The sequence below is a fragment of the Arvicanthis niloticus genome, unplaced genomic scaffold (genome assembly GCF_011762505.2).
Source record: "Arvicanthis niloticus isolate mArvNil1 unplaced genomic scaffold, mArvNil1.pat.X pat_scaffold_1304_arrow_ctg1, whole genome shotgun sequence".
In the NCBI taxonomy this organism is placed as follows: domain Eukaryota; kingdom Metazoa; phylum Chordata; class Mammalia; order Rodentia; family Muridae; genus Arvicanthis; species Arvicanthis niloticus.
Window position 1 is genome coordinate 11,790 of NW_023045291.1, and position 11,640 is coordinate 23,429.

General features: G+C 43.0%; 1 long non-coding RNA gene across 1 annotated transcript; it reads right to left on the reverse strand.

Moving 5' to 3' along the window:
- Positions 1–619: 619 nt before the first annotated feature.
- On the reverse strand, positions 620–9,418 carry LOC143433791 (uncharacterized). The gene is made up of 3 exons (XR_013070225.1): positions 9,179–9,418; positions 6,271–6,399; positions 620–1,056 (listed from the first exon to the last, which is right to left on the reverse strand). It is a non-coding gene; the product is annotated as an uncharacterized LOC143433791 (long non-coding RNA).
- Positions 9,419–11,640: the final 2,222 nt, after the last annotated feature.

Below are 11,640 nucleotides of genomic sequence, written 5' to 3' on the forward strand. Positions count from 1 at the left end.
CGTGTACACACACGCACACACACACACACACACACTAAATAAATAAGTGCATGTAATTTTAAATGTTTAATAATAAAAGTAAAAAATGAAAATATATAAAGATTTTGTATTCATCCCATACCCCCAGCTTGTGGGGCTCGAACTTACAGACTTTACCAAACTATAACAAAATTTGTGTTTGAGACAGGATACCTGTTGCCTAGGCTAGCCTTGAACTGGATGTGTAGCCAACAAGGACCCAGAACCTATCCTCCTGGTTCCGCATGCTGTAGGCGTGGGGGGTGAGGTGGGGGGTGGGATTTTAACTCGTGTGCCACAAGATTGATTTTTTTTTTATAAATAATCCTTACATGAACACACACTTCAGTTTTTTTGTTCTTCTTTTGGTAATTATGATGGCAAAGAGAGCTCCCATAAACTTATTGGGAAATTGGTGTGGGGTTGTTGGAGCGCAGGACGTTCCAAGAGATATCTAGAAATCAGAAGATTCTTCCAACTGGGGGCTGTTGGGAATCGAAGAAAGGAGGCGCAGAATCTGTGCCCCAAGTTCCAGTAGGCTCAGGGAAACCTGGAGCCTGGGGTTGCTGAGTTGCGGCTGCGGGGGGGGGGGGGGGGGGGGGGGACCCGGGACTGGGCATCCGTGTACGTCACCTTCTGACTACAAAGCACACACAGCAGAGCAGCGCTGCCGCCCGCCCACCGTGCACCTTGTACCCAGGGTCCCAGGACGCGAGGAAAGGGACCGCAGGCAGGAACGCGGCTTCCCCACGCTGTTTGGGTCAGAACTGAGGATGGCGCAGAGCCCAGGCTGTTCCTCAAGTGGGTGCGCCCTTCCAGCTCCGCCGCCTCGCTCCAGCAGAGGCGAGCTCAGTTTGGGCTCCGCACCTTCTCTTTTCCTGCTTTCATAGTGGCAGTGGCCCCCAACTGACCACAGGCTGTTTTCTCTTCAGTTCCTCCTCGCCCCTCCCTGAGGCTAGAGTGAGAGGTTCCATCTAATCAGGCTGTTGGTGTCTTGTGCAGGAAAGCTGCTGAGACAGCTGGGTGGGCAGGTGTCCTCTGGGAACACAGGGAAATAAGAGAAAAGAGGGCATCAGGACCCAGATGTGGCAGGGCCAGCGTTCTTACAGGCATTCAGTTACACACAAATGCTCTCAAGTCCATGGCTGAGCGACCTTAAACAAGGTCCTTGGCCTCTCTGTTGCGTAGTATCCATGGTCCCACTCTCTACTTGGTACTTTATTACTGTTGTTATTATTATCGGTTACTAGTGTGGGCCTATGGGTGTGTGTTATGGGGAGGAGCATGCGTATGTCACAGCAGGTGTGTGGATGCCAAAGGACATCTTGCTGAAGTGGTTCTCTCCTTCCATCTCTCTCTCTCTTTTTTTTTTTTTTTTTTTTTTTTTGTTTTTTTTTTGTTTTTGGTTTTTCGAGACAGGGTTTCTCTGTGTAGTCCTGGCTGTCCTGGAACTCACTCTGTAGACCAGGCTGGCCTCGAACTCAGAAATCCGCCTGCTTCTGCCTCCCAAGTGCTGGGATTAAAGGTGTGAGCCACCACCGCCCGCCCCTCCTTCCATCTCTAAGTGGGTTTGTGGGGTAGAACTCCAGTCACCAGGCTTGCACATCTCTCCTGCCCTCCATAGTCCTAAAATAGGACTAAAGAGAGTTCATTCTTCTTGGGTCTGTCAAGAGGATTAAATGTATTCATTTATATGCATATATACATCATCATATACATATACATCATGTACATATACATTATATGCATATACATCATATACATATACTTCATATACATATACACATACATATACATGTGCCGTCTGAACTGAATCCTTGTCCCAGCCCTTCCATAATTTCTGTTACCATAAGTCAGTCTCTGCCTGGAACTGTTTTTCAGAAATAAGGCTGGAGACGTAGCTCAGTAGTAGAGTGCTTTCCTACTATGCTGTGTGCTCTGCCTGACCCCAGCAGAGGCAGAGCAGCTAGAGACGTTTCTCTCCTGACATGTAAGAAGACACAGGCTGGCCTGCCCTGACTGTTTTAAGGGGCATGGTGAGGATCACCTGGAATAAGGTGCGTTGGAACAGACTGTGAAGTTCTACAGCTCCACACATTCTGCCGTCCTGGGATCTCAGTAGGTCAGCGTGTTTGGTTTGCATCTTCCTCAGATGTAATTCTGTCAAGCACAGTGTCTAGCATATTTTGCCAAAAATATGTTTCCAAATTAACAGATGAATGGTTCAAGTTTGGCATCTCCAAGTATATATCTTCCTAATGGACTTCTGACATCTGTCTTCAGGATGAAATTCACTTCAGTGCAGTCCCTGTTGGACACTGCACTTCCTGTAAAATGGCCTCTCCTAGTGGGCTGCAGTAAATATCCACCTGAGTTCCTGCTATAGTTGGGCCCAGTTCTCCATCCCATAGATTTCATTTATGAGGGATTTCAGAGTCATGCCTAACTCATGTGGAAGAAGACCCAAGCATGAGCAAGGACTTTGCTCCACTTCTGGCCTAGATCCACCTGTGTGGAGACAAGTTCCTTCCAGGCCTGAGTGAGCTCCAAGATCATCCCCTCCCCTGGGGCAAAGAGGTTAGAATTGTGGGGACATTCAGATCTCAAGAGGACTGTTTCTTCTAAAGACCTGGTCAGGGTGTGTTCAAGTGGCTGGTACTGCAGAAGGAGGGCCTTAGGGTGAACCACGGGAGACTGAGTACACCACAATGCCCTAGGCCTAAAGCATACAGAACTTCTGGGCCAACAGACACCAGGGTCTGAGGGACCCCTGCCAGACTGACGACCTTCTCCGCACGTCCCACTTTCTGAAGATGGGACGATCTCCTAGGTCCTTTCCCTACATACGTCAGTTGCTGAGGCCTGCTCTGTGCTTCCTGCTAGAGATAATGATTTACACTCGAGGCCATACTAAAGGGCTAGGAAGGCCAGGTAGGTGAGAGAGGAGAAAGGTAGAGAATGTAGAAGCCACCAGGTATAGAGAGTAAATTTACAGCCCCTGTGGTACAACCAGAGTTCCCCACACACACTCCCATTTCTTTCTCAACAACCTACACTATTCTTCCCAACATATTCCTCCTGAATGCTACTGTTCCTGACCTGGGAAGCACTGCCCTGCCCAGCCCCACTTATGTGCTTATAAAACAGTGGGGTTGGGGGGGAGGGTCCCTTTTATTTATTTATTTATTTTTAGCAGAATTTCTTCAAACTGATGAGCATACCAGAAAAGCAGGCTGTATAACTATGCTTTTCTGAGCCAGCAGGATGGCTCAGTAGGTCAAGGCACAAGCCATAATATTTTTTTCCAGGTCCTGAGAGATGGCTTAGCTGGTAAAAGACTTGCTATACAAACATGAAGACCGGAGGTTGATCCCAGAACCTGTGGAAAAAGCCAGCCAAGGTAGCACCCACTTGTAATCTCAGCATTTTGAACAGAGACCAGTAAATCTTAAGAGCTGCCTGGCTAGCCAGCTTAGTCAGTCAGTCAGCTCCAGACCCTGTCTCAGGAAACAAAACAAAAACCAGAAAAACCCAAAACACAAGTGAATGAGCTGAGAGATGCCTTGGCTAGGTGGTTTTGAGCACTTCTTGCTCTTGCAGAGGATCCAGGTCTTAGTCCCAGCACCCACATAACGGCTCACAACCTTCTATAATTCCACAGAAGAGGGAATCTGACACCCTCTTCTGACCTCCATGTGCTGCACATACATGCAAGCAAAATATTCCTACACACAAAGTAAGTCTTTAAAAAGTGGAGGAGGAGGCTGGAGAGATGGCTCAGCACGGACTGCTCTTCCAGAAGTCCTGAGTTCAATTCCCAGCAACCACATGGTGGCTCATAACCATCTGTAATGATTTCTGATGCCCTCTACTGGTGTGTCTGAAGACAGCGGCAGTGTACTCATATACATGAAATCAATAAATAAATCTTTAAAAAAAAAAAAGTGGGGGAGGGTGGCAAGCCAAGCTGCGGTGGCTCTCGACTTTAATCCCAGCACTCAGGAGGCAGAGGCAGGCAGATCTCTGTGAGTTTGAGACCGGCCTGGTCTACACAGCAAGTTCCAAGACAACCAGAGCTACACAGAGAAACCCTGTCTCAAAAAAGCAAAAATCAAAACGAAAGGGAGGCATTGACTCCTAGAGAACAAAATTTGAGATTGACCTCTGACCTCCATAAACATGCATACACATGAAAGAATGAGATAAATTAAATAAAAATTACATTTTTGGTAAAATGCATAGACTAAGGTATATCAGGTGAGAATACATCTTGTGTGAAAAAATGAATTGTTGTTCTGTTTTATGACAAATACATACGTGTGTATTATATATACATGCATTTGTATATATTTTTTTACTTTATGTGTGTGTTTGCCTGCATGTGTGTTTATGCACCACATGAGTGTCTGCCTCCTGACATGAGTCAGAAGAGCATATCAAATCCCCTCGAACTGAAGTTACAGATGGTTATAAATCACTGTGTGGGTGCTGCGAACCAAACCCAAGCCCTCTATAAAACCAAGAGCTCTTAACTGTGCAGCCATCTCTCCATCTCTCCAAAACCATGTTGTGTGCATTTTAACTTTAAAACATTCAGAGTCCCCAGGGCAGGCTGAACCTGTAGCTCAGCGGAGGAACTATTGTCTCATGGCTTCCACCCTGATGCGGGGTGGGGAGGGGGTCGAGCAGCTCTCAGTTCTCTCATTTGTTAAGTCTCACCTGGATCACATAACCTGTTCTTCCTGCTGCCTCTGGCAGCCCCTGCGCTGGAATGTTCTGTAATAATGGACTCTGTGTGTTCAACCACGTACACCTTTCAATGTGACTGTATGACCAAAGAGATGATTTTGGAATGTCATTTATTTTACCTTTTAAAACACACACCAGTGGCTAGAAGCTAATACTCACTATACTAAGTAATGCAGCTCAGGCTGTGAGCCTCCGTGAGTGATGGGCCTGTTCAGGATCATATCCCAGACTTAGATCATTCCAAACTGTGTTAAGTCACCAATAAACAGGACATTTTTACTGTTTTAGTTTTGAGTGGTGTGGTTTGGTTTATTTATTTATGTTTTGAGTTTTTTGGGACTGTGTCTCTCTGTGTAAACCAGGCTAGATCCTCCTGCTCTGGAGCCCCTCAGTCACTGGGATTGAAAGTGTCTCATTATACACACACACACACACACATGATTTCATTTTAAATAAAAAGAAAATGTTTGGAAATGATAGCTGTGACCGGTAGTCACAATGTTATGTGCCTTGCATGCATGGGGTGAAAGCCAGCCACAGCTGGCAGGGATTGGTCCCCCCTCCCCCATTTGCTCTCTCTCTCTCCTCTCTTTCCTCTCCTCTCTCTTCCTCCCTCTCTCCCTCTTCCCCACTCTCCTTCTCTCTCATCCTCTCCCACTCTCCCTCTCTCTGTCTGTCTCTCTGTCTCTGTCTCTCTCTCTGTCTCTCTATCCCTCTCTCTCTTTCATTTTTGTTTTTGGTTGGTTGGTTGGTTTTTCGAGACAGAGTTTCTCTGCGTATGTAACTTTGGCTATTTGGAACTCACTCTGTAGATCAGAGTGGCCTCAAACTTACAAAGATCTGCTTGCCTCTGACTCCTGAGTGCTGGAATCAAATGCATGCCCTGCTTCACCCAGCTTGGTTCTTTCCTTGCACCATTCAAGTTCCAGGGCTCGAGCTCAGGTGGTGAGGCTTGGCAACAGGTGCCTTTCTTTACTGTGGGAATCATTTCTACCTTTGTTTTGTTTTGTCTTTTCCTCTTACTTTACTTTCTGTGTATGGATGTTCTGCCTCCTTCTATGCTTGTGCACCATGCGCGTGCAGTGTCCACAGGAGGCAGAAGATAGCGTTGGATCTCCTGGTACTGAAGTAACACAGTTATGAGCTGCCAAGTGGGTGGTTAGCCATCAAACCTGGGTCCTCTGGAAGAACTGCTAGTATCCATAACCGCTGAGCCACCTCTCCACTCTTTCATTTTGGTTTTGGTTATTGGAGACAGAGTTTCTCTGTGTCACCCTAATTGTCTTGGAACTCACTGTGTAGACCAGGCTGGCCTCTAACTCTGAGATCCTCCTGCCTCTGCCTCCCCAGTGCTGGAATTAAAGGTGTGCACCACTAAGCCAGGCTTGCTTTGTTTTCTGAGATGGGGGTCTCAGACTGGCTCTGAACACCTACCAGTCCAACTGCCTCTGCCTTCTGAGTCAAAAGATTGCAACCATGCTCCAAATGTCAGCTTCTTCTCACCTTTGCAGCTCCTCTTTAACCGGATAAGGAGAACCTCATGGGAGGATGGTGGGATTCCCTCAGGTTGTAACACCCTACATCTCACCCAGCTTGCAGACACCCCGAGAGCATGATAGCAGATCTCAGCATCTGTCATTGTGAAAGATAGAAAAATCATAAGTTGATCCCCTAAACCCTACTCTTAAAAGCAAAGACATAAAAACCTGTAAGTCAAACACTGTGTTGCCTCAGTCCCAGAAAATTAGCTGACCATTTGAACAGATGGCCCTAACTAAACAAACCTTAAGATTCATGGTGTCAGGATGCTATGGGCCCGAGATTAGCTTGGCCAGGCTTTGAACTAACAGCCCTGAGACAGTTGGTGCCAGGATGCTAAAAGTTTGAGATAAGCCTGACCCCCCTTGAACTGGAGCTCATGATATATAGTGTGAAATTAGTTCGAAATAGCCAATTATAAAGTGACACACCATCCATCTTAGGAATTTGAGATCAAATGTATCGATGACCTAGTGACCTGTTCCCCCTCCTTCCCCCTTCCCTAACTCCACTCTCAGCCTTCCCCCTTCCCTAACTCCACCCCCACCTGGTTTGTAGATGCCCCCTTAAAAGCTGTAAACTTCTTTTGTTCTTTTGCTGAATTCCGCTGCCCCTGCGCGGGCTTGAAGGAAAGACAGCCCTGGCTAGCCAGTAAACCTCTTGCAATTTGCATCAAGTTGTGTTTCTCGTGAGTGATTTGGGGTGCGTCTGCAGTTCTCCACGGATCGGTGAGGTCCTTTTCATTTGGGTTTTACATTTTGGTTCCCTGACCGGGAAACAGCAGCCACCCTCGCACTCCCAGAAACAACCTTGGAGGTAAGGGGATCCCCAGTGTGAGTGAGTGAGTGCATGAGCCGGCCGGCGAGTCCATTGTCTGTTTGAGGTGTGTTTAAAATAATCTGTATTCGGTCCGAAATAATCTGTACTCAGTTTGGAGTATTCTGTAAAGCACCGGCAAGTCAGTTGTCGGGTCTGATTCTGTATCTGTACCTGTATTCTGTATTCGGGAAAGCGCTTTTTGGTTTTGCAGCTGCTTCACTGGTCGTAATGACTGGGAAGCTGTAGTCGGCAGACGTGCTTGGATGGCTACAAGCTGCCAACCCTGGAGACGTCCGGGGGGGTTAAGGAGGGCCAGAGGTGTCTGGTGAAAGCCTCCTATCTGAGGAAAGAGGATTGCGGTCTCCTTCTGAGAGGGGAGTCTGGCAACCCCCTTCCATCTGAGTCGGTTGTGTGGTTGGGGAGCACTCGGTGTAGCCAGTGTGTTTCAGGTTGTTTGGTTTCTGCTTGCTGTTTTTGTGTTTTGTCCTTGTTGTGCACGTGATGAGGAGACTCTTGACTGCTAGAAGAAGTTAGAGAGACTTGAGGGGCTGCAGGGCTTTACTCTGCAATATTTGGTGAAAGGAACAGAGAGAGGGAGAGAGAGAGAGAGGTGGGGAGAGAGAGAGAGAGAGAGAGAGAGAGAGAGAGAGAGAGAGAGAGAGAGCTAAAACAGTGTGCTCTCAGGCGAGTTAACAAAAGAAAAGGCTATTTCAGAGCCCTTCTGGGAGCAGGAGCAAATTAGGAGGTTTCTCTCTGGCTCCTACTGAAGAGAATTCTTAGTTATGCTTTCTCTATCTACTGTGTGTCCTTGGCGCGCCAAATTTGTCCACGTGTCTGTCTTTGTTTCGTCGGAATGAATAAATGTTCTATGTTTCATGTTTTAAAACAAAAAGGTTAAAACTTCTGGCTTGATTTAACTTAAAACTCTCTTAAAGGATAATCTTAATTTACACAATAGAAGCTGATAAATAAATTACCTTACTCTGGGGCTGGAAATAAGGCACACCAGAAGGAACCCTGGCAGGTATGATTATTTGCATAAGCTGCTCTTGGAGGGGGCCAACAAGTTTTTTTTTACTTCTATGGTAAAGAAATTGATGGCTGTTTTCCTAGGAAAATTTTTTGTGACCGTGTTTATTAGCTTATTAGGCTCAACAAATGACAAGGTGCTTTTTTTTTGAAATTACAGCTAGAAAAAGTAAGAAAGATTTGTTTGGATGAAATATATAAAATGTACATCTACTTCACTTTTGTTTCTGACTGGTTTTAAAGTACTAAATGTTCTATGTGTCTTGGTTATATGTTATTAACCTATAAGTTAGTTATTAGATATGATTAAAAATTACAACTTTTGGTAACAAAAAGCTAGATTAAAATTGGTAACTCAGGGTTAAAGTCATTCAGAGATCAGATATATAAAGATAAGATTTAAAAACAATGTCTCTTTAGTGAGATATTAAAAGCTGCACTATCATACATTCAGATATAAAAACTGGCAGCCGAACTATGTAAGATAAAAGTAATGTACTTGCTGTTAATTAAAAAAAAAAAAAAAAAAAAAGATTGTTTACATTGTTAAAAATTGGTTTTGTTTCCCAAAGTTATGGTTATACTCTAATATTGCAAAAGAAACTTAAAAATATAAATTGCCAGTATTCCATTGAATTTTTGACTCACCCATGTTTATAGTTGAGAAGAGGATCGAACAGGTGGAGATGATTGCAAAAGTAATAAGAAATAAAAACAGCTGTGGCACAGTACAGGCCTGCTGCCAACTTTATTTGATACAGTGACAGAGGCAAATTTAGCCTCACCAAGATTGAAAAGGAGATCTTATTAGAAAGTTTTGCCTCAAGAAATGGTTAATAGCCCTCTGAAAGGAGTTTCAATGCAAGTCTTTGTTCTCATAAAACGAGCTTTAAAATTTTGGGGAGTGCTTGTTGCTCCAGAAAACATTCAAAGGCAATATCTTTTCAATATTTGAGACACCAGTTATATTCCTAAACAAATTGTGGCACAGAAAATTCAAAAAAAGAAAAGATAGTTTACTTACTTTAAATGATTTCAGAAGCTTCTAGGAGATGCTAATTAGATAACAGCTCACCTTAAGCTCACCAGAGGAGGACTTAAGCCTCTGTTTGATGTTCTCAAGGGAGATGCAAATCTTAATTCCCCTTGACAATTAACTGATGAAGGAGAAATAGCTTTGCAGAAAGTAGAGGAAGCTGTTAGTTATCAATAGATACATTATACAGACTGGTCAATTGTTGGCTGTTTCACAACAGTTCTTTGGGAAAAGGGACCATTAATATAGATTTATATTTCTTTATCTCCAAAGAAACTTTTAACACCCTGTTTTAAAGCTGTTGCTGTGTTAATACAGACTTGTAGGTCAGGGTTACAAAAGTATTTTGAGAAGAACTTAATGAAATATTCCTTATTCCAAAGAGCAATTAAATTGGTTATTAAAGAATACTGATATTTGGCCTATCATATGGCCAACTTTCTAGACAAATTTTGTAATCATTATCCAAAAGACAAGTTGTTACAATTTTTCTATACATGCTTTTGTATTTCTTATAAATTTACACATGCAGCCTATAGTGTGTGTACTCTATTTACAAACGGCTCATCTAATGGGAAGACAGTATATGTAATTGGATCCTCTTCAGTTTCCCCCTGCTTCAGCACAAATAATTAAGTTACGTGCTGTAACCACTGTTTGAAATGCTGAGGAATGAAGCTTTCAATTCCTATACTCGTAGCCAGTAATATAGCTCATGGTTTATAATTGCTTGAAATTGTTCCTTATTTAGATATTGCTAATTCTCAAATTTTACAAATACAGTTTAATTTAAGAAACATGTACTTTTCCTTAATTTTATAAGACATTTGAAAGCTCATGCTGGATTGCCTAGATCCCAGGAAAATGTCACAACAGATTTATATACTAGGCAGATTATAGACATTCTTCCTTCTTCTTGTTAGTTCTTCTTGAGACAGTGGAGGGGGAAGAGCCTTGGCAGGGGTTAGGACCTTGTTTTAGGAGATATTTAAAGTTGCTAAATAAAAAAGTTTACTTGTCTAAGTTACTATACCACTGTGGCTGGCCTGCTTTCTCTGATCCTCTGAAGCCAGAAAGTGCAGTTTCTTCAATTTAACACATCCTGAAAACAGCCAAGGATTAAATAAACAGCCTTTGTTCTATCTCATCAGGAACTGCTGGGTTCTAACTATGCCTGCTAGTCTCAGGTTGCAGAAAGAAAAGACATTTAGAAGAAGTTGTTATAGAGTTTATTACTAAGTGTGAAAAGTTTCCTAGGAAAGCTGTTTAGGGAGAGAAGTGGAAAGATCCTAAGTGGAGAAAAGGAAAACATATACCCTAAGTGGAGATAGGTGAAAGATTCTATCCTATCTCTCCATTGTATCTGCCTGTCATCTCTTTGTCCTCAGTGCTTGTATATCTTTCAGAATACATAATCACACGTGACAGGGTTCATCACAGGCTCACACCTTGGGTCAAATCATGGGATGAGGTGGAAGTTTGCAACAGAGAATGTTTACATGCACGTCCATTGGGAGTGATTGTCTGGCTGGACATCCATTGCCTAATAACAGTCCAGTTACAGAAGAGCTTAATCATCATTGATATAATTTTAAAAATTCTTGTAGGATCATCATTAGAACTAAGAAGCCATCTATTTGTCTATATAGCATCACCACAAGATATTATATCTTCATGGATCTGCAGAGATCTGCTCCAAAGGTGCTGTTGCTTGGTTATTGTTACACATGTTTAATTATAATGGCTTGAGACAGTAATTTGATATTTCTAGAGAGTATATAAGTCAAATTACAAAAACTTGTTCTCAGTGACCTCAATTTTTTTCATAATGGTGTTAATACTTGAGAACCTATGCCTAATCAATTATGACAAGTGGATGTTACTCATTTCTGATTTTAGAAAATTAACATGTACATGTGACTTGACACCTTTTCAGGCTTTCTAGTTACAACTGCTTTAACAGGAAAAACAACTAAAAATGTAATTAGTTATTGCCTACATTATCTTTCTATGCTTGGTGTTCCATATCAGATTAAGATAGATGGAAACTGGCTATTATAGTCAGACATTTGAGATGTTTTGTTGACAATCTAATATTACCCATATTACTGGAATTCCTTATAATCCTCAAATACAAGGTATTGTGAAACAGATACTATGGAACTTTAAAATAATATCTTCATAACTATCTGAGAGTGGGAGGAGCGGCTACTAGTGCTTTTGCCCTGGTTCTTACAAGGAACACTGAAACATCAACTTTTGAAAAACCAAAAGAGGAGTAGTTATACACACAGAAGGGGTTCCCTAGGGATATTCTTTATCATGCCTTGTGTGTTCTCAATTTTCCAAATCTGGTTGCACATGGCAAATCTGCTGCTGAATGCCTTTGGCACCCCGAGACCAATAAAAACTATGCAACAGTTATGTGGAAGGACCTTCTTACCTTCAAA